The sequence below is a fragment of the Pan troglodytes genome, chromosome 3 (assembly GCF_028858775.2).
Source record: "Pan troglodytes isolate AG18354 chromosome 3, NHGRI_mPanTro3-v2.0_pri, whole genome shotgun sequence".
Classification (NCBI taxonomy): Eukaryota; Metazoa; Chordata; class Mammalia; order Primates; family Hominidae; genus Pan; species Pan troglodytes.
In genome coordinates, this window is record NC_072401.2 from 26547944 (window position 1) to 26572085 (window position 24142).

Genomic DNA, 24142 nt, shown 5'->3' on the forward strand with positions numbered 1-24142 from the left:
GGTGAAGGAAGACCAGTAGGAATTGGGTGGGATGAGATTTGACCCAAGGACTTGGGGTATGGTTGGTCATGGCTGACACTGAGCTTCATTTTTCCCTCTCTGCACTGAAATTTTTTCAAGCTTTCAGTTGAGCCAGAAAGCCTCATGTTAGCATTGTCTTGGGGTGAAGGGAGGCACTGAATCCATTGGATCAGGGACATACATTCAGGTGGAGAAATGGTAAGTGAATGCCAAGACTGTGTCTACATTCCTTGGAAGAACCCTGGGCTTCCTGAAGCCTCCTGGTTTGGAAGCTGGAGTTCTTTTATTTGCATATATATATATTTTTTACAAAAAGGATGGTCTTGGAAGGTTGTCATAAACTCAGGGACACAGGAGTTCCGTCTCATTGTTATATTTCAGGGACTGAGACTTAAGATGTTCTGCAGGACAGCTGAAACCATGGAGAAGGATGCTTTTTAACAGGGTTCACCTGTTCTGAGGACTCTGCGACCACAAGCACTTGGCCACTGTCAGCGGGCTAGGTGATTACAGCATTAGATCATGCCTCTAATGGGAAAAAGGCTTCTCCTTTCTGGCTGACTAATCAGCTTGCCATTTTTATTGCATGATCAGTATCAAGAGCCAATGATTTCTGTCAGCTCCCCGGGTGCACACTAGCATGACAGAAAGAACAGCTATATTAGCAAAGAAAACAGGTGGAGGGATTAGCAAACTCACTTAAAAGGTCAAGACAGCTTGGTCCCTTATGGCACAGTGACAGGAAGGCTGAAGGGGCCCCTTTCTTAGAACAAGAATAGCTGCTAGTACGAGACTCCCATACTTCTAGTCATCTAGTCATCTTGCTATTTTCCTTTTTCTTATTATTATTTTAAAGTCCAAAGTATTTCATGCTCATTGTCAATCTGTAGCAGTTCCCTAGGGCTGCCATGACAAATTACTACAGACTTGGTTTCTTAAAACAGCAGGAAATTATTCTCTCATGGCCCTGGAGGCCAAAAAGTCTGGAATCAAGGTGTGGGCTATGCTCCCTCTGGAGGCTTTATTGAAGAATCCATCCTTACCTCTTCCAGCCTCTGGTGGCTCCAGGCAATCTTTGGCATTCCTTGGCTTGTGTCTGCGTCACTCCAATCTTTGCCTCCATCTTCGCACGGCCCCCTCTTCTCCCTAAGTGTCCCTTCTCTGCGTTTCTCACATAAGGACACTTGCTGTTGGACCTAGGGCCCACCTGGATCAGCCATGATGACCTCATTTTGAGATCCTTAACATAATTACATCTGCAAAGACTCACTTTCAAATAAGGTCACACCCATGGGTTCGAGGAAGACATGAATTTCGAGAGGTCAGTATTCAACCCAGTTCTTGGGGATGTTCTTTTGTGTCAAAGTGCTTTCAAAGCTCTTGAAAATTCATGTTCAAATTCTCAAGTGCGAAGGGCTGATCTGTGAAGAGCAGTGCCAGTGTATCCATAGCTGCCTGAAGGTGGACGATGGGCAGTGCTGGGGCCAGGACACCTCCGGAATAGTGCTCCCTCCCCACTCAGCTCACATCAGCCACCAAGTGCTGTGTGTGGTCCCCTCTCCTCAGTGTCACACCATCATAACCTCTTCTCCAAAGCTCAGGCCACCAAATTCCTTACCTGAGGAAGAGCAACATCCTCTGGAAGGAATTTCTTCACCTCCTGTCTTGCTGGCCTCCAGTATATTCTCTAACCATCAGCCCACGTGATCTTTCTAGGTTAAAATTAAAATTTTGCAAAGCTTGCTCATTGCCTTTGGGCTGTGGTTCAAGCCTCTTGGCTGGGCACTCCAGGTCCTCTGAGACCAGCTCCTTGCTTCCCAAGGCAGTCTCAGCTCCCCACCACACCTCTGGCAGCCTAAGCCCCAGGCATTCTTGCCACTGAAGAACGAAGCAAGTCCACAAACACCTCCTTGCCTTTACATCCTCTGCTCTTCCTGTCTGAAAATACTTTTTTCCTTATTCACCTGGTCTCTTGGGGTGAGTAGTGGCCCACAAAAAGATATGCCCTGTCCTAACTTCCAGAACCTGAGAATGTGACCTTATTTGGAGAAAGGGTTTTGCAGATGCAAGCAACTTAAAGATCCCAAGATGAGATCGTCCTGGATTACCTGAGTGGGCCCCCAATCCCATGACATGTGTCTTTATAAGAGAAAGGCAGAGGGAGATTTGACACAGAGCAGACAGCCTGTGAAGACAGAGGCAGAGATTGGAGCAATGCTGTGCAACCTGAAACCAAGAATTGCCCAGAGGAATCACTGGAAGCTGGAAGAGGCAAGGAAGGATTCTCTCCTAGAGCCCCCAGAGGGAGCATGGGCTTGCCAACACCTTAATTTTGGACTTCTGGCCTCCAGAACTATGAGAGAATAAAGTTTTGTTGTTTTAAGCCACCCAGTAGGTGATAATTTGTTAAGCAGCCCTAGGAAACTAAAAGGCACGGATAATCCCAGGATCCCATGGAAGGTTGTGCAGGTTGCTGAATTCTCAAGGGCACTACTTGAGAGGACGAGGAGAGACTAAATACAGCTCACACTGGGCCTGCCAACCTGCATGGCCTGCAGGAGACTGCTCCTGGCCAGAAGGGGTACCTCTCTCTTATTTACAGCTGGCCAGCGCCAGCTCTCATTCTTGGGTTTTCTTCAACTCTCTTCTCCTGGGTCGACCTTCCAGGAAGCCTTTCTTGAGCCACACTTCTCCCCAGGACTAGTCTGGACCCTTCTTCTGCTCCAGTAGATATATTTATCCTGCTGTAACACAATTGTCGGTTCACATTTCTATACCCTCCTCCATATCTCAGAAGCAAGGGCTGCTCTTAGTCTCCTCTTTCCACTGTGCCTAGCACATCATAGGTGCTCAAAAGAGACCTGTTGAATGAATGAGCAGGAGCCAGCTATGGAGCCTCAGTGAGCCTGCGGCAGCAAGAGGCACAGTGAGCGGGAGCAGGGATGAGATGCCCGTCCCAAGGGGCTGCTGAATCAAGGCAATTTCATGGTTGTCACAATTTGCCCAAACTAGCCATCAAACAGAACCGAAAAATGGCTCGAATAGAGAGCACCACCAGGACGTTAACATTTTGCAGATGTGTTATCTGAGCTTGTGCCTTTATCTTTTCCCTAACTGAGGCATCAGTGCCTAAGGATATTTCCACTGGGGCCAAACACATGCTTACACATCCAATGGGACCCAACGTACTGCATTCCACGCAGATACACACATGAGCTCATGCAAGTCCCAGGGTGCTCATCTGGTCCAGATTTGAAGGAAACTATTTAGCTAGATGGAGAAAAACACATCATGTACAACTTAATACCAAACAGATTTTATGACATACTGAAACTGCTTTTGATAATCTACTAATATATCAGAAGAGCTAATCAACTAAAAAAGAACCAGCTAATATCCTATCTCTGAGGTCTGGACAATGTTTATGTGAGTTGCAGGGATGACAGAAAATACAAAAAGATGCAGGGAGCTTTAGGGAGAGTTATCCAAAGGCTCCCCCACCCCCTGCTGAGATGCAGTCCTGTTTATTGTAGCAAGAAATGTATTTTGCCAATTTATGAACATAGACAATTATTTTCTGGCTGAAAGTCAGAGTGGACTTTTCCACAGATGCAGAAACGCTATTGCTTGGCCACTAAGATCCCTCGTGGGGATGCTGCTAGGGAATGCTGCTAGCCATGGATGCTGCTAGGGAAATAATCGGTGCATGACAGTTTCACTTGGGACTATCTCAACCCATTGGTGGTTTCCTCGTCAGTGTGGGGAGCCCCTTCATTAACTGGTCACTTGACCATGACAGCATTCCTAAGTGATTCCTAAGACTTCATGAAGTCTCTCGATAAATGTTTTAAATTAAAACCCACATCTGTTCTTGTCCTGGCACCATCTGGGGTTATAAGAGGCAGCACAACATACTGAGATAAGAATGACTTTGAAATTGCAGTTCAATTACTTGATGATGTGAGCTTTGACAAAACTGCTTAATTACTCTGGCCTCAGTTTCCTCATTGGAAAATGGAGAACAAAATGTTGACAGTCTCACTCTGTCATCGAGGATGGAGTACATCCTGGAGTACAGTGGTGTGATCTCAGCTCACTGCAACCTCTGCCTCCCAGGCTCAAATGATTCTCATGCCTCAGCCTCCTGAGTAGCTGGGATTACAGGCATGCACCACCACACCCAGCTAATTTTTCTGTATTTTTAGTAGAGATGGGGTTTTTGCCATGTTGGCCAGGCTGGTCTCGAACTCTTGGCCTCAAGTGATCTGCCCGCCTCGGCCTCACAAAGTGCTGGGATTACAGGCATGAGCCACCGCGCCTGGCCTTGCTTAACTTTTCTTAATGCAGGATATTCAAATGGGGCAAGTGCGAGCAAGGATTGTGGTACTGTGCCCAGAGACAGGGGATGTGGGATGGCGTTTGGAAATTTGTGGAAGTCTATCTGACTGTTGCAATACCTGGGGAGAGGAAGGCAGGGGAGCGGAGCATTACTGGTCCTGAGAAGGAGCCAGAAAGCCTCAACTTATTATAACACCCTCACTGAGAAGCACTGCATTAAAGTAATCTCAGGCTGTTCCTGGCTGAATCTGTATGAAACCCTGTGATTCTATGTGATGAAGAGAAGGCGTATTACTTCTTGTGTTTGCTTTTGTTTTGATATAAGTTATCGTTGTAGGGAAGTGTTTTAATCTTATTATATTGTATTTTTTAAATAACCAAATCATTTTGTTGGCATTATATAAAGAGACATATTTTCTAAAGTACCAAGAAAAAGGAGCAGGCCATTTAGACTGATGGCATCCTTTCAGATGCTGCGCTCCCATGAGGAGCTCTAGGAGCCAGTCTTCTCCTTTTGGGCTCTCACAGGAGATCTTAGGAAGAGGTTCTCAGAATAGGGCTGTAGGAAAACGTCCCGACACCTGGCGCAGCCAGGCTGGTGGGGATTAGGGAGCAAACATGATTCACTTCATTTTATTTTTATACAGGAAACTAGAGACATAGCTAAGAAACAAACTCGCTATTTCTGGTTCTTGGCTAGTTGTGGCTCTTAGGGGACACTCCCTTCCTCTGAAGAGCTGTTTTTATGGCAAGGGACTCACATGCTTTTTCATTGCTACATTATCTTTGAATCATAGTTGGCAATTAGGCATTGAAATTTGACTATTTACCTTAGGGACTCCTCTGGGTATGTGAAGAATTCCCCTGTTTTGCTCAGGATGTGGGCAGATGAGGAAGTAGTAGCAACTGACTGTATTATATCTCCATTTGGCTGGTGCTGGGGAAGAACCTTTGAGTCAGCCAAGGAGACATTCCCCAGTGCAGAGATGGCAAATAGAAGTGTATCTTTGGATGTCATCTACTTCTTCAGCTATCCCCAGGTCAGAGGGAATGGGGGTGGGTGGAGGAGGTGTGGGGGGTGGAAATCCCACCATTCAAATGTTCAAGGCAATCCGTGACTTAAACAGAAAATTGTGGGACTTGGTGAAAAAATGGAAGGTTGCACTATAGAATTAAAAAGAAAAAAGAAGGAATTCAAGCCAACAACCATAGATAGTCCCAGGCTCACAATGGTTCACTTCTGATATTTTAATTTTGGTGGTGCCGAAATGATACATAATCAGTAGAAACTATACTTGGGAGTACTTACACAATATTGTTTTTCACTTTCAGTACACTGTTCAATAAATTGCCAAGCTTTCCCACACTTTATGATAACATAGGCTTTGTGTTAGATGCGCTTGACCAACTATAGGCCATTGTAAGTGTTCTGAGCATGTTTAAGGCAGGCTAGGCTAAGCTATGAGATTCAGTAGGTTAGGTGGATTAAATGCATTTTTAGTGTATGATATTTTCAGTTTATGATGGGTTTATCAGGAAGAAACCCCATAGTAAGTTGAGGAGCATCTGTATTTATCAAGCATTAGGCGCTGAATATAAAATCATCGTTAACATTAAGAATAGCTCATTTCCTATCCTCCTTCTAGATACCAGACACTGTTTATTTAAAATATATGTATTAACTCATTTAATCTTCATAACACACCTTTAAGGTACTTACCTATTAGTATCAGGAGCATCTGTATTTATTAAGCACTAGGTACTGAATAAATCATCATCGTTAATAAGAATAACTTGTGTTTCCTATCCTCCTTCCAGGTACCAGATACTGCTTATTTAAAATAGATGTATTAACTCATTTAATCTTCATAACACACCTGTAAGGTACTTACCTGTTAGTATTATGCCTATGTTATGGATGCAGAAACAAGGCACCAAACGGCTATGTAGCCTTCCTGGAATTATCCAGATAGTAAACAGTAGAGATGAGATGTCAATGCAGACACTACGCCTCCAGATTATGGGCTTTATATCACTATAACATAGCTTCTCTTAGGATGTGATTTCTTTTCTCAAGGACGTTACAGGGAGCTGGCAGCCTGCAATTAACGAAAGCTTGGCTGCCGTGGTTGGCTGAGACTCAGCTATTTGTTACAAGAATATACTCTTAAGTTAGGTTGCAATAGGATTCAAAGTGTGGAGGACGCTTAAGGCCAAATTTAATTTAACAGGGACATGGTTATGGATTGGCAGAATAATTGGTGAAATGTTGCCCACAGTGACAGGAAAGATAGAAAGAACACCTATAAATGTGTGTATCTGGCTAAGAAGATTTCCAAGCAGAATGGCAGCTTTTTTTTTAAGTAGGGAGGAGTGAGATGAGCTTAAGAAAGAACTGATTGGTTTTCAAGCAGAATTTAGAGGCAATATTTCCAAGGCAAGGCTTGCTTGATGGGAATCTTTTTAAACAATTTTATATTCACAGATTATCTGGAAAACAAATGATTCCCAAAGTAAGAAATGACCAAAGGACAAAAATCAAATCCAAGAAAACATAGCTTCCAGGTAAAGAACAGATCAGGGCTGTGGTTGTGAGAACCTTTGTTGAAATATCAGCAAGATTTAAAGTGATGCCTCATGGACCTCCCAATTAGACAAATAGCTAAAGGGATTTTCTAGACCCTCCTAATCAGACAGTAGCACTTCTGAGAATTATAAATGTTTTGCCTCACCACACACTGACTTGAGGGTTCTGTCTCAAAGAGACTTACAGATATTCTTTTGTCTTAGGTATGGATTATAATTTGATACACAGGAAGCCCACAACATTTTTTAAAGGAATTATATCGCTTTAACTCAAAGGGAAAGATAGTGGAAAATAAAAAGAGGTCCCAGGACCCTAGACTTCCTAATGGCAGGAAGCAGGCTACAAACACAGGGCATTTCTTATAGGAGAGGAAGGGCAATTTAGAAGGAGAAGTCAAGATTCCAGAGGGAAGAGCTAACAGCCATGGAAAATCACTCACAAGGAGCAGAAACAAATGCTTTCTTTTCATTGTTTATTGATTTTATTTGAAACTATGTGCATCTTACATGTTTTAGGTTCTTGATAACATTGGAAGGGGACATAATGATGTTTGCTGACAAACAGCTTTCTGAAAAAAAGAGTTTATACGCTATTCCGCGTGGATCAAAGACTTTCAGATCTTTTCAAATTATTATTATACTTACTGCTTAAATTTTTAAAAATGTTTATCTCAATAGTTTTTGGGGTGCAAATGGCTTTTGGTTACATGGATAAGTTTTTTAATGGTGATTTCTGAGATTTTGGTGTGCCCTTCATCCAAGCAGTTTACACAGTACCTAATACATAGTCATTTATCCCTCACCCAGCTCCCACCCTTCACCCGGAGTCCCCAAAGTTCTTTATATCATTCTTATGCCTTTGCGTCCTCACAACTTAGCTCCCACTTGTAAGTGAGAATTTGGTTTTCCATTCCTGAGTTACTTCACTTAGAACAATGGCCTCCAGCTCCATCCAAGTTGCTGCAAAATCCATTATTTCATCTCTTTTTATGGCTGAGTAGCGTTCCATGGTATATATACCACATTTTCTTTATCCACTTGTTGGCTGATGGGCATTTAGATTGGTTCAGTATTTTTGCAATTGTGAATTATACTGCTATAAACATGCATTTTCCTGTGTATTTTTCAAATAATGACTTCTTTTCCTTTGGGTAGATACCCAGTAGTGGGATTGCTGGATGGAATGGTAGTTCTACTTTTAGTTCTTTAAGGAATCTCCATACCGTTCAGAAATGAACTCTTAATTAGGGAATGTTCTCTACCCCTGGAATCAGAGAAAATGGCCATATGTGCCTAATTGAGTTTCAAAATTGCTAAGAACAGTAGGGCCATGTGTCTCCTGTTTTCATCTTTTTTTGAGCAGAAACATTTGTTGCTTTATTCTCTTTTTTTCACAATTTTATGTTAGCTTCTGAGATCATTGGGACTTTTTTTTTCTCTTTTTTTTTGTTTTGAGAGTCTCATTCTTTCACCCAGGCTGGAGTGCAGTGGTGTGATCTTGGCTTACTGTAACCTCTGCCTCCCGGGGTTCAAGTAATTCTTGTGCCTCAGCCTCCCAAGTAGCTGGGATTACAGGCATGCGCCATCACACCCAGCTAATTTTTTTTTTGTCTTTTTAGCAGAGATGGGGTTTTGGGTTTTGTTGGTCAGGCTGGTTTCAAACTCCTGACCTCAAGTGATCTGCCTGCCTTGGCTTCCCAAAGTGCTGGGATTACAGACGTGAGCCACCGCGCCCAGCCTCATCTGATTTTTTTGTTTCATGGATCTTCACATCCAAGAAACCACAGCTGAAAAGCTATATTCAAGGAGTAGACCAGGGATGCCTCATCCTCACTAATGCCTGTTTGAACTGATGTTGTCCTAAACTTTGAGCTGATTCCTTTTTTTTTTTTTTTGGAGCTGATTCCATATGGAATGAGAATTTGAGGGAGGAGTGAATTTTGCACTTGAGAGTACATAGTAGATAATCTCCAAATATGTCCACTATCAATTTCTTCCCTCCTTGCATACAAATACCACTCCCTATCAATAAATGTAGATTATTTCCACTGGGCTGGCCTTGTGATTTGTGTTGACCAATACAATAGCGCAGAAGTGTCAGATGGAACTTTAAAATCTGTCTTATGAGAACCAGCAGCTTCCACAGACTCCTTCCTTTTGGAACACAGCCCTCATCTGTAAGGAATCTCAAGCAGACACGAGGAGAGTAGTATATAGAAGAATAATGGCTGCCTGTGGTGGCTTATACCTATAATCCCCAGCACTTTGGGAGGCTGGGGTGGGCAGATAACTTCAGCCCAGGAGTTTAAGACCAACCTAGGCAACATGAGGAAAACTGTCTCTACAAAAAATACAAAAATTAGCCAGGCATGGTGGCGTGTACCTGTAGTCTCACCAGCTACTTAGGAGGCTGAGGTGGGAGGATTGCTTGAGCAGAGAGGTCGAGGCTGCAGTGAGCCAAGATCACACCACTGCACTCCAGCCTAGGTGACAAAGTGAGACCCTGTCAAAAAACAAAGAAAAAATAAAAAGAATACTAAGGTCCTCAGTTGTCTCAGTAAAGTGGCCAGCACCGATTTTCAGCTATATGAGTGAGGCTGTTTTTGAGCAATCAACCCTGTTAGCACCTTAGCCAATACTGCACAAAGAAGATTCACCCAGGTAACCCACAGGATTGTGAAGATACTAATTTGTTACTGTTTGAAACCACTAAATTTCAGGTGGTTTGTTGTAGCAACATATAACCAAAACAGATGAAGATTAAAACATTGAGGTTGACTGAGATATCTCCAAGAAAGCAGTAAAATAATAAAACAAGATCAAGTCTGGGGTGAACAAGAATTTTAGGTGGTTAGGAGGTGACTACAAAAGGAGACAGAGAAGAAATGTTCAAGGAAATAGGAAGAGAGCAAGAAGCAACCTCATAGGTAGCCAGGGAGGACCTCTGCAAGGTGGAGGAAAGACCAACAGTAGCACATGCAGCAGAGAGTTCTAGAAAAAAAAAAGGAAAGGTATGGAAATCTGCCATCATCTCTGGTAATTAAAACCATCGATGACCTTTGCCAAAGCAGCTTTATCAAAGTGGTGAAAAAAAGAAGCCAATTTACAGGGGGTTAAAGAGATGTCTAGCCAGGAAATTTTACTTAGTCATAGACGGTGAAAACAAGAGGAAACAACAGGTACAGACATCTCTTGTAACCAAGTGTCTAAAAAAGGACATTTGGTAACTGGGAGCATGAGATCAAGAGGAATGTTCCATTACCACATTTGTGCTTTTTAGTTAAGCTCTAGATGGGCTTGGCTTTTTACAAATGACCATCTTTGGGCTGATGTGTGGCACCAGCTATTATTCAGTCCACATGATTCTGCTGGATCGCTGGGTGAAATCAAGTTTTTGCGATGAGTGGCATCTTGTGGTGCAAGGGGCACAGTATTGGGTTTTCTGAGGCTTAGTTTGCCACCAGCTAGCTACAGTAAGTCAGTTTACTTCCAGATCTCGCTCTTCCTCCATTTGGTAAATGGACAGCATTGGAAGACCTTGAAGGGCTTTCCAAAGTTAACATTCTATAAAAATGATTTCATCCTCAAAAATTTCTACATTTGATTATTATGCTTTGTTATTGTTTCCCAGAAATCCAGAGTATAAACATGATCTAAATCACTCAATTTATCAAGTGAAATACTTGCGGCTTAATGCCTTTGCCTAAATAAATGCAATACTCTAGTTTCTAGCCCATATACTTGACAAAATGCCAGGTCCCTCCTGAGCTGCTCAGGCTTATCCAGAGCTGGTCATTCTGGGTCCCACGGTTGATGAGCTAAGACCTTCCCTTTGATCATCACATCTAGAGCTAAGAGGTCTGTGGGCATGCCCAGGGACAAACCAGGCCACCAAGCAAAAGGCCAAGGGTGGTAGGATGGGAGTGGGGGTTACCTAGGACAGCTTATTTCCTAAACAGATAGATGTTCCTCAGTTTATGTGGGTGGGGGAGACATGCCTGTGACTTAATGTGTTTCATAGACAAGGAACACATGCCAAGACCTTCAATATCCCTCCTTCCCAAGGGTCAACATTTTCAAGCATTTTTTTTCACACTTAATGGTTACTAGAGGATATTATTTCTGTGCCAGTTTCTTTTAAAAATTTTTTTAAATAAATTTATTGGGTACAAGTGTCATTTTGTTACATGGATCTATTGCATAATGGTGAAGTCAGAGGTTGTAGTGTATCCATCACCCAAATAACATACATTGTATCCATTGAGTGATTTCTCATCATTCACCCCCAGCCTTTCAAGTCTCCATCGTCTATCAGTCCACACTGTACGTCCATGTGTACACATTATTAACCCCCACTTATAAGTGAAGACATGCAATATTTGTCTTTCTGTTTCTGAGTTGCTTCACTTAAGATAATGGCCTCCAATTCCACCCATCTTGCTGCAAAAGACATGCTTTCAGTCTTTTATTTGGCTGAATAGTATTCCACTGTGTATGTAACACATTTTCTCTATCCAGTCCTCCATTTATGAATACTTAGGTTGATTCCATATCTTTGCTATTGTGAATGGTGTTGCAATAAACATACAAGTCTTTTTTGTGTCATGATTTTTGTTTCTTTGGGCAGATACCCAATCGTGGGATTGCTGGTTTTAATGGTAGTTCTATTTTTAGTCCTTTGAGAAATCTCCATACTATTTTCCATAGAGGTTATACTAATTCCCACCAACAGTGTATAAAACCTTCCCTTTTCTCATCCTTGCCAACATTTGTTGTTTTTTGTCATTTTATTAATAGCTATTCTGACTGGTATAAAATGATATCTCATTGTGGTTTTAATTTGCATTTCTCTGGCTTCTTCCTTTTCTATTTCTAATTTACACTTTTGTCTTTATTTTATGGGATACCTTTGTTTCTCAGATACAATTAAGGACAAAGCCAGAGAGTAAACAGTTTTTCTGTGGTCAAGAAGTATATTTAAGCCAACCAGCTATTCAGGAGGCTAAGGCAGGAGGATTTATTGAGTTCAGGAGTTTGACATCCTGGGCAATGTAGTAAGACCCCATTTCATATTAAAGAAAGAGAAAGAGAGAGAGGGAGGGGGAGAGAGAGAGAGAGAAAAGAAGAAGAAGGAGGAGGAGGAGGAAGGAAGGCAAGGAAGGAAGGAAGGTGAGAAGGAGAGAAGGAAGAGAAATTTAATTGGAATTACGATACTTTTTTGTTTAAAGGAAGAAACTAAACTAGAAAGATAAACGTTATTACATCTCTCACAACCACAACCCCGAATCCTAATACTTGAATATCATTATTCATGTGACAGTGGAATAAACAAATTTGTGTTGGGAAAAGTAATTTATCATCCTCCACTAGTTCTAAGGGAGGATCCTTTGAACATCCATGCTAAGTGGAATGATGAGTGTGATTAGTGTGATTAGAAGGCAATCGTCCCCATCAAGTGACAGGGTCCATTTCGGGGAGCTGATGAGGCAACAGAGCAGCTATTGGCTGAAACGAAACAACACAGGAAGAATTAAGAGGCTTAGCAGGGATTTCTACTACTGTGCCTTGCTCCGTGTGATGGACCACTCTCCACCATTTCTCTCCAATGTCTTCACTAGCTCAGCCCTTGGTGTGGTGGCTAAGAACACAGGTTCAGGAGCCAGAGTGCCTCATTTCCACCCCCCCGCCCCCCTGGCTCCATTCCCACCTCTGGCTCGGTGACTTTGGGCTATGCAACTCTGCGTGATTTAATCCAACATCTTCATGCTTTGGTTTCCTTATCTGTACAGCAAAGATAATAATAGCACCTACCCCATAAAGTTCTTGTGAGAGTTAAATGTGTTAGTGCATGCAAGAGGCTTGTAATAAGCCTTGCACATGCCGAGTGCTATATTTACCACTACTAAAACTTGGTAAAATTTGATTTTTTTTTTTTTTTTTTTTTTTTTTTTTGGTGGAGGGAGGATGTGACAAAAAGCCAAGTTTTCTTTCATGGAAAATGAGATAACAATGAAGATCGCTCCCAGAGACTAGTCATATCTGATATTTTTATAGTAGTTATTACTATGGCTACTATTACTATTTCAGTCCTTCCTCCTAATGTGGATCTGAGCCCACACACTTTGCTTTACTACTTTAGCATGTATGCCCATTCATTTATTCCTTCATTCATGCAACAAATACCTTATTGAGCACTTATTACTTTCTATGTGCTAAGCACTTGTCCAGAAGCTGGGAAATAATACAGTTAAGATCCCTGCTCCTGTGATGTTTATATTCTCAAGAAAAAGGTAGAGTATCACTATGATAACCAATTAAACAAACAAGATAATTTCCAAACTAACAGCTGCTGTGATTGTCATCAGACAGGACCATGGGGTTGAAATGGACTTGGAGAGAGTCTCTCCATTAGACAGCATGGTAAGGAAGTCCTCTCTGAGCACGTGATATTGGAGCTGAGAAGTCCCTAATACAAAGGAGGTAATCACAAGAAGGTGTTGGGCTGAATGTTCCAAGCAAGAAAGAATAAAGTCAAAGAACACTGAAATGAAAGTCAGCCTGGTGTGTCTGAGCAATTGAAGGAAAACCAGGGAGCTGGAGTACAGGAAGTAAGGAAAAGAGTGGAAGGAGAGGAGATGTGAGAGGTAGAGAGGGGCCGCATCAGCCAGGCCCTCAGGGGCTCTGGAAGGGAAGCCACTGGGGGGGGAATAGGCAGAAGAGTAACAGAAGTGTATTTACTGTGTGTATGTAGACATTGATTAAACATCTACTATGTGCAAAGCACAGTACTAGTCTTGGTGGAGGATACCAAGTAGAAGCCAGTCTTTTTATAACCTAAGACCATCCTGGATGCTGTGGGGAGAACAGAAGATGGAAGGGTAAGGCAGAAGCAAGAAGTCCATTGGGGAGAATCCTAGAAGAGAGAAGCAGGTGTCTTGGGCTGGAGTGGTAGCAGTGCAGCTGGAGGAAAGGGCACAGATTTTAGAGCTAGAGCTGAGAGGTTCTCCTAATGACTTGCTAATGAATATTGGTGGGTGGGCAGAACAATAGAGGAATTAATGACGAGGAATACAGACTTGACAGAATTAATTCAGAGAAGTCACAAAGTGGAGAAACAATATGTATTAGTCTGTTCTCACTCTGCTAATAAAGACATACCCGAGACTGGATAATTTATAAAGGAAAGAGGTTTAATGGACTCACAGTTCCACATGGCTGGAGAGGCCTCGCAATCATGGCAGAAGGCAAAGGAGAAGCAAAGGCACGTCTTACATGGTGGCAGGCAAGAGAGCTTGTGTAGGGGAACTCCCATTTATAAAACCATCAGATCTCATGTGACTTATTCACTACCATGAGAACAGTATTGGGAAAATGGCCCCCAGTGATTCAATTATCTCTACCCTTGACACAAGGGTATTATTACAATTCAAGGTGAGATTTGGGTGGGGACACAGCTAAGCCATATCACAATACAACAATGTGAATCCAGGGGGATGGGGGAGAATGTGATTTCCAGAGTTGCCACATTATATTATCTAAAATGCCTAGTTTCAACAACAAAAAAATACAAGATGTGCAAAGAAACAAAAAAGTATGGCCTACACACAGAGAAGAAAAGTAGTCATAGAAATTGTCTCGGCAGAAGGCTAGATTTTGGACTTACTAGACCAAGCCTTCAAATCAATTGTTTTAAATATGTTCAAAGAACCAAGGAAATTGTCTAAATAAGTAAAGAATAATATGTAAGAACAATTTCTCCCTAAAGAGAATATCAGTAAAGTGATAGAAAGCAGAAAAATATTTTTAGGAGTCCTAAGTCCCTTACATCTTATAAAGAGTTTAAAGAAATGTCTCAGGTGATGAGTGTGGTTTTCAGAAGCACAGCTCTGCAGGTTTAGTGATGTGCTGTTTTATAATTTACTGCAAGTTGGAAGTCTTCATTGAAGTGTTTTCTTTCTCTTTCATGTACCTCTGTTGATCTCCCCTTCTTTCTATATGTATTAGTTATCTATTGTTGCATAACTATCCCACACCTTAGTGGCTAAAAACAACATTTATTATTTCACAGTTTCTGTGAGTCATGAATCCAGTTAAGGCTTAACTGAAGTCTTCCAACTCAGGGTATCTCCTGAAGCTGCAACCAAGATGTCAGCTGAGGCTGCAGTCATCTGAAGGCTCGGCTGGGGAAGGGTCCACTTCCATGCTTACCCACATGACTGTCGGCAGGCCTCAGGCTCTTGCTGCCTGCTGGCTTGAGATGCCAGCTCCTTGCCACATGGGCCTCTCCATAGGGCTGCTCACAACAGGGAAGCTTGCTTTCCTTATGCCAAGGCATCTAAAAGAGAATGAGAGAGTATGGAAGCCAGTCTTTTTATAACCTAATCTTTTCATAACTACATCTCATGACTTTTGCCATATTCTATTTGTTAAAAGTTAGTGAGTCCAACTTACACTCAGGGGAAGGGGATTGTCCAAGGGTGTAAGTACCAGGAAGTTGCCTATCACCTGATTGTAACCATTTTTGGTGGACTAGACTCTCCTGGGTAGCAATGAGAAGCAGGAAAGGTAATAATAGCAGCAAGTTATCCTATCCCATAACTTTTGGGATAGTTGCTGATACTTCAGGCCGATCTAATAAAGTCGTGAGAGGAATAGTTCCTGGTGCCCTCTGTACAGGAAAAACACAATGTGGAAAAAGTGAAACAATGTGTATTAAGTTTATACTGCCTGCAACCGAGTCAGCAAGAACTGTATCAGGTCTGCATTGTTCAAGAAGTTTCTGAATCTTCATCCTCAAGTACAATTATTTGGATTTGCACTATAAGATTCTTGTAATCTGATCCTGTGCTCATTGCATAAACCTTCCCTAAATTCATCAACAGACCTTTCCCAAAGTGATGTTCCTGGACTCCTTGTTGCCCACTCCTAATGAGAGCTTCCTTCATTTGCAGGTGGCTTTTCTCATGACAATGTCATTCACATGAGGGGACAGTATCAGGCATGCTCTGTCTAACTGAATGCCCATTGTGTTCTTGGCTCTTTGCACTGCTGCACTCAAAATAATGTGAACATCCAACAGCCTCTTCTCTGCTCTCCCACAATGTCTTGTTCTTTGGTGCAAATTTTCCTAGATTCCCAAATTTAATACCTTCCATCGCTGTAATCTAAGCTTCATACATTTTCCTTCTGCAATGAAATGTTTATCTTCTGATCAATAGTTCGCAAAACCCTACCTGTGGATATCTTCCTGGGATAGGTTCCCTTAGAACCATAGATTTCCATCTATGATGGTTAGCTTTATGTGTCAATTTGACTGGGCCACAGGGTGCCCAGTTATTTGGTTACACGTTGTTCTGAGTATGTCTGTGGGGGTGTTTCTGGATGAGAGTAACATTTGGATTGATAGACTGAGTAAAGCAGATTGATCTCCACAATGTGGGTGAGCCTCATCCAATCAATGGAAGACCTAAAGAGAACAAAAGACTCAATAAAGGAGAATTTGCTCTCTGTCTGACTGTCTTCAAGCTGGAACATCAGTGTTCTCCAGCCTTTTATCTGGGACTTGGACTGGAACTTGCACCAGTAGCTCTTCTGGTTCTCAGGCCTTCAGACTCAGACTGAAACTTACACTATCAGCTCTCCTACCTCTCAGGGCTTTGGACTTGCACTAGAACTATACCATCAGCTCTCCTGACTCTCCACCTTGCAGACAGCAGATCTTGGAACTTCTCATAATTGTGTGAGCTAATTCCTAGTAATAAAAGCAACTCCCTCATTTATATATATCCCATTGGTTCTGTTTCTCTGGAGAACTCTAATACACCAATGTAGGTTAAAAGGTGAATCTCACAAAGTCCAGTAAATGTCACTAAAGAGCAATGAAGTCATATCAGAGTAAACCAGATGGTAACTGAAGGGTTTTCCTCATTTGCATCCTGAATTTCCACAATACTACTTCCCCACGTCCCAGTACGACTTCATGGAAAGTGTTGGACTTTTCTAGGTCCTAGATAATTAGAATTAAATTGTAAACTTCCAAACCTTTTATATCTGTGACCTAAAGTAGCTCTCCACTCAGAGGCTTCAAAAACTGACAACTATATCCTAGATATAGCTTCATTCTCGTGTTCTGTATCCTACCTAAAACATCATCTCCCAGCAGTCAGAGTGAAGAATTGTCAACTTTTTGATCTTGTAGTGGTGTTCTGTATTTTTTAAACTGGTATTTCCATAATTTCAAAAAGCATGAAATCCCCTACCTAAAATTATATTTACATTGCTCTAAAGAACTATCTATGGGCTTCCAGAAAGAAAAGCATGATGGAGTGGTGGTACCTCACTTACTACTTTAATCAAGTGACTTGGCCACTTTGTATATGTGGGTAACAATTCTTAGCTCTGAGGGCTTTATGGGTCAATATGAGATCATCGTTATTCATTTAGCGACTGTTGACTGAACACCTCCCAAGTAGAAGGCATAAGGCTGTGAGCTCTGGAGGAAACAAAGATCAGTTAGAGAAAGACAGTGCCCTTAAGGAACTTAGAATCTAGAATGGAAGATTAAAATTAATCGCCGTGATTTAAGGTAGAGAGTGACAGAATACCTTCAACCAGGTCCCAGAGCAAACGTCATCTCCTCCGAGAGGCCTTTGGAGCACTCCAGCTAATGTGACCCTCAAACACTCTTTACCACCTTATCTTGTTTCACTTTCTTCTAGCACTTTTATGATCTGCTATTATCATAGTTTTTTACTTTTCTCTTTACTCAATTTCAGTCTGTCTCTTTCTTGAACATGTGAGCCATGTGAGGGCAGAGACCTTCTCGGTCCTGTTCATCACTGCAAAACCATGATCCACGGATGCTCATGGAGGAGCAAATGAGAAATTCAAAATTAGAAGTGAATATAATGCAGAAGTGAGAAATTATTTTGATGTGTAAAAGAACTTGGTAAAAAGCTAGCAACTTTTCCAAAGGAAAAAATCTGGTTTGTAAGTTTTACGTCGTTTCTGGTGAACTCTACAGAGAAATTTCTTTCCCAAGATTGGGCTTAGGCTCCGGGCCCAGGGAGGAGCCACCATTGAATAAGGCTTGAGGAGAGAGGGGAGTCCATCTTCTAACCAACTCCTGGGAGTGATTACCCCGATCTCACCCTAGGTATGGAATGACTGACTGAAGTCATCTTCCTGGGGAATAAAAAAAATAAAATCAACTCTATTGGATGAGGCAGACTTTCACATTGCTCCTAGCAAATAACATAATACAATTTGATTTAACAGATGTCAATGCCTTGTGGGAACAAATATATAAACTTACATCAGGGAGGCTTTACCATTAAGAGTACACTTTATGGCCAATATACGAAGCACCTACAGGACAACTCCCCTTCAAAATAGAAAAGAAAAAAAAAAGAACACTGCAAATGCTCTATGATAATTTTTACGTGATTAGACAAAGTTTAAACACCTCAGAAAACATCCATGCTTTGTCTGAAAAAACTATAATTGCCTAATAAAAAGAAAGTCACCTATAATTCCTATGATTTCTTTTCTTTTTTTTTTTTTTTTTTTGAGACGGAGTCTCGCTCTGTCGCCCAGGCTGGAGTGCAGTGGCGCGATCTCGGCTCACTGCAAGCTCCGCCTCCCGGGTTCACGCCATTCTCCTGCCTCAGCCTCCCGAGTAGCTGGGACTACAGGCGCCCGCTACCACGCCCGGCTAATTTTTTGTATTTTTAGTAGAGACGGGGTTTCACCGTGTTAGCCAGGATGGTCTCGATCTCCTGACCTCGTGATCCGCCCGCCTCGGCCTCCCAAAGTGCTGGGATTACAGGCGTGAGCCACCGCGCCCGGCCGATTTCTTTTCTTATAGTTCTTGTAGGATCAATAATAAAATGCAAGTTTTTACAACCTCATTATAATTAAATCGCATTTACTAACAATGACCTCTTTCTTCATTAAAATAATGTTTCATTTGATAACTACTGCAAGCGTCAAGCCAATTTACCCAGGGCTGTTTGATTTCCATATTGCTTAGTGCTCGCCACACTGGACTCAACTCTTCATGTTTGCAACCTCAACAGAACTTCTCTCCACTGGGTGACAGTGAAAGAATACTCTTTCTTTACGGTTGGATTTGTTCCTGTCCCAGGAAAAAATTAAAGAAATCGTCTTCCTATATGTTTCAGCCTGGGACATGAGTTTGGTGGTAGTTTAAAAATTAATTTGGCTTTGATGTTAGATATAAACCAGGAACTCAGGACACAGTCCACAGGTATTGAAATTCCCCTGAAATAGGTGTGACAAATGACATCAAGAGCCTCTGCAGGAAAACAACTCACATTTATAAAATGCCTACTGTATGCTAAGCATCTACATGTGCTATCTTGTTTGATCTAATGCCAAAACATTTAACTATGTGTTATTTACTACCATGCTTTATATCCTGCTGTCTGGGGATTTGATGGTGTGAAGAAGTGAGAACCTACACTCAAAGGCCATATATTTAAGTTTCATAATAACGTTTTGGGATGAGTGACTACTATTCCCATTTTATATATAATGTAGGTTTCAACTTGGATAGGAGCTCTCTCCATCTTGCTATGCCCTGTGGAATCTGTTTGCATGAAAGATTGAAGAAATTTATGACAGGAAACTCACATTAAGGGAAGGGAGAGCTGAGCACAGTGATCTTGACCAGGTTATGAATACCCTATTTTAGAGGTCAGCAGAATGTGGTGCCTGCTATTGACATCCCTGGACCTATCCATAGGATTCATGTCTGGGTCCTGAGACAGCAAGGGAATGTAAAAGAAAACAACAACTACATTAATAAATAAATAACACAAAGACCCAGCCTAGGCAATATACCAAGACCCCATCTCTACAAAAAATTTTCAGAAGAGAGTTGGCCAGGTGTGGTGGCGCATGCCTGTAGTCCCAACTACTCAAGAAACTGAGATGGGAGGATTGCTTGAGCCTGGAAGGTCAAGGCTGCAGTGAGCCATGTTTGGGCCACCACACTCCAGCCTGGGTGACAGAGTGAGACCCTGTGAATAAATAAATAAATAAAACTTTAAGAGTCATTTCTCTGGAAGCTGCATGTGCCCATGAGCCAGAAACAGTGGGCTTTAGTGCCACCCTTCTCTGGCCCAGACCAGAGAGTCCCCTGCCCAACATCTATTCTCTCTCTTTGTTTTTCCTAACATAACCCCAACTTTGTTCAGTTATCTACTCTTCCTTTTTGACCAGGAAGCTTACTCTGGGGAAACGGGCCCCATCCCCAGTCGGGGGGTGCACTTGACCCATCTAGGAGTAATCTTTACCCCTTTGCCATTGACTGGCTCAAAAGTGAGCAAGACTCCATCCAGCCTTGATAGGGTCTTGTGGGAAAATTATCTCACATTCCTTTAGGAGAATGTCTGGAAGCCACCTCTTCTCTCTGCACACAGTCACAACGGGCATGTTCTGAAACTGCTTCAATTGTTTTGTTACCAAATTAAAATGAAACCAAACACTGAGTAGGCAAAGCCAAGTGACTCACAAGAAAACAGAGTTGAAGTCCATGGTAGTGAACAACCTGAAAGGTGCTTTGGCAGAAACAATTCCACCCAAAATTGTTCTCCCCATTTTCCATGGGGTTTTGCTGAGCTGGTTTTGCTGAGCACCTGGCCATCCAGAGTAAACATATCATCTCTCTGCAGTTTGGTGTGTCCATGTGCTGAGCTTTGGCTGAGGGAATATAAACAGAAGAGTCATGTGGCAACTTCTGGGAACCTCCATTACAAGGATCCTGGGTCATGAACATCTTCATCTTTCTCTTCTTTCAGTTGCTGGGAGCATGAATACAATGGCTGGAGCTCTAGTTAACAATTTAGCCCATGGGGACAATGCCACACTGATTTAGGAAATGGCAGAGCTGGAAGGAGTCTAGAAGAAGATGAAAGTTTCTCCAGATTCTATTGAGTGCTGTTACTATAGAAGCCCTGGCCTTCTTATCTCTGGCCTATATGTGAGAGAGAAACAAAGCTTGTTTAAGCCACTGTTAGTTTCAGTCTCTGTTTCTTGCTACCTAACCTAATCCTCACAGATTCATATACTTTCTTACCTTTGGACACCTACTTTATTGTTCAACAGACAATTTCCACTTGTTTGAGCCACATTTGGTTGAGTTTTCTATTAATTCTCAACCACAAACATCCTAAGTAATACATAGAATGAGGTAGTCTTATCTGCACTTAGCTACAAACCACCTTATAGTTTTGACACATCAAGGCATGCAGTATATTGATGGCCACACCAGGACAAATATGCCATTGGAGAGGTGCTGCATATCACGAAACAGCACTATTCACTAGCAGCCATCAGAAATAAAGGTACCCATCAAAAATTAAAGAGAAAAGTGCGTTCCACATGATGGTTGACATGATAGCTAAGTGGATTTGTATAGGGGTTAATGAAAGGCACCCTAAGACTCTCAGAAATATTTGAGGAATATTCCATTGGCTTGATGGAATATTCTTTATCATCCTTAAATTCAGCTGTTTTAAGCAACATGTTGGTGAGAATAGAAAAGGTTGAATTACATACTGATTAAGAAATAAACTCAGAAAGAATGTATAACATTCACAACTTCATATAACTAGTCTCACAATTTGAACCAACATCAAATCCTTATGAAGAGATACTTTAATATCATGGGTTTTTTTTGTAATAAATGTTATTACCTTCCTCTAAACAAATGCATCCTTGTGTTTTGCCAAGAATTTTCTAACATTGGATGAAAACCCAAATCATATTTACAGTAACACCCACTTACCCAAGATAACAGAAGATAACCTATCAGGAATATTGGATCCCACAAGTTCCCTTCTAAATACAAATACTTTGACTCTATGATCCAATCCCTGATGTTTATTATAAATTTTAAATTATATTTTTCTTTTAAAAAAATCCAGCTCCTGCAGAAAAGTGTATTTTTGGGCTCAATCCCTAAAATTTTTAATAATCCACATATTCCCTTTAACCTTAAGTAAGAATAAATACACTTTAGTCCGGTATTGAAATAATTCCAATAATTTTCACTGTTGTTCAATTGTTAAAAATTAGCTCTCCAGTTTCAACCAGTTGGCCTCAGCTTTGGAGCACATGTAAATTGGTAAATCTGGCAGAGAAAAGGCAGACATTTTTCCAAGGATCGGCCAGAAAATGTGTGATTTTTTTTCCCTGCAGGCTGTTGGCTTACCAGTTGCAAGGAGTGAATCTCAAGAGATTCAGAAGCTCAATCTGAATAAACAACCAAAACTTTGGAGGCTTATCAAAACTCTGGCAAAACTAGGCCAGAAGTGGACTCTATTTTCTAGTGAGGTTTCCAGTATTTTCTGTTTCCAGTGGAACTGGACTAGCTCAGGAAGATTCTACTAATGACTAGAACCAACTGGACATAACTGGAGAACACAGAAAGATTGAAACAAAAAAACAAGAACAAAAACATGAGAAAAGATAGTGTGTGCTGTTTCCAGCTGCAAGAGAGATGAAGATCATTCAAACATGGTGCTGAAAGTAAGTTGACCTGTTACTTCTATTTTCCTAGAAAAAAAGTCTGAAGGGTTTTATTCTTTCTGATTTTGATCTCTGCCCCAAAAAGAGATCTACAAGGTGGCCGCCATGCCGTCTATGGTGTGGACTGCAGGCAAATCTATGCAATGGTCCAGTGTCATGGAGTGCGATTTATCTACCCTTAGCCATTACTAAATTTGTGGCAACAAGTTGGAAGAGGCTATGATGCAATCTGTGATAAATAATAGCCTGATTATGAGTCATCCTTCCCAGAGCCAAACAGGACTATCCTCTGTCATTCCAAAGAGGTGGGCAATAAATCTATTTAGGGAAGGGGATCCAGAAGAGCCACTGAAGAGCAAAGATAACTCACTGTAGTAAACACAATTCATTCAAACACAACATCCCTTCCCGCATTTTTTGTGTGTCTGCCTGTACAGCAGAGGGTCAGAAAGTCAAACAGTATTTTCCAGGCTATCTTGCAGTAGAGTTCTAGATATTATTTGGATTCTACTAATTGGAATCACTAGTGAAAGCTTTCAGATGGTTAGTGAGATGAATGCCTCACTTCTGCTTCTGTTATTTCTGGAGGCAAACACCACTACGGCAGAATTAGTATGGTCTCAGTACCCAGCCCTCAGCCATCTATTTTACAAGTGTGGATTGTAGCAGATATGTCAAAATTCTGAAGCTGCCAAATAGCAGGGACTTCCTTATCATGGCGTATCACCTGGTCATGTTGTTGTCTGTGTATCCCATTTCTACTGCCTTCCTGATTGTGGCTTGGATGGGGTATTTCTAGAGCATGCAGCTTTTGCAGGAGCTTTCAAATTTTGTGAGTAGCATCATGTTTATGGGAGATTCTGTGGCTGCCTTGGTGTCGCTGTTTTGTAGTATGCCTTTGCTAGCTGGTCCTATAAACAACCTCCCCAATAATTTGGTAAGTCACTGAATACCCCTTAATCCCTTTCTCCTTTAAACTGGCTAGAATGTATTCTGCTCTCTGCAGCTGGACTCTGACCAATGCACCCTCTCCCTTACATCTACAGAAATTCCAGTTTCTTCCCGGTTTTGCACATGGGAGAGACTGAATGAGGAGTGAGGGTGGAGAAGGAAGCAGAAGGGGGGTTTCCAGGAGCTGACTGACCTAGGGGAAATTTTTTATCCAGGAAATCTTTTTGAACTGATGAGTTGCAAAGGAGAGAGAAAAACAGAAGCCAGGAAATGGAGCCAAGGTTACAGCAGAGAAGAAAGTAAATTCTGTGGTAAATGGGAGAGGCTTATGAAGGCAGAGACTGAGAATGAGTTGAAAAGTCAGTAGTAAAAAAGAATTGAGAGCATGGGGCAAGGAGAGATTCAACTCTGGGCAATCCCAAGTACTTCAGGTAGCTGAGGTCAAGTTTAGTCTGGTATTGAAATAATTCAAATAATGTTCACTGTTGGATTGTGAATTAGGTAAAAATAGTCTCAAGTGCCCATCCCACATGCCCTAACAAATTCAGGACTCCTCCTAACACACCAAAGTGCCTTGGAAAGGAGAGGTAACTCATGTTTTCTCAAATCCTCTCAGGGCCCTGCTTCCACTCTATCCTCCATCTCAGCTTCCACCCTCCAGAAGAGCAGTGCCTCTCCCCAAGGTACTGCC

The 24142-nt window shown here is 41.8% G+C and overlaps 1 long non-coding RNA gene across 2 annotated transcripts in view; it reads left to right on the plus strand.

The window, feature by feature from the left end:
- LOC107974065 (uncharacterized) overlaps positions 1–22553 on the plus strand; it is a 35355-nt gene extending 12802 nt beyond the window's left edge. The window contains exon 4 of one of the 2 annotated variants that reach the window (XR_001716607.3): positions 22171–22553. This is a non-coding gene — a long non-coding RNA (uncharacterized LOC107974065). Of the gene's footprint in view, positions 1–20768; positions 20982–22170 lie in introns of those variants that run through there. The other variant, XR_001716606.3, reaches the window with a different exon arrangement.
- The last annotated feature ends 1589 nt before the right edge of the window (positions 22554–24142 follow it).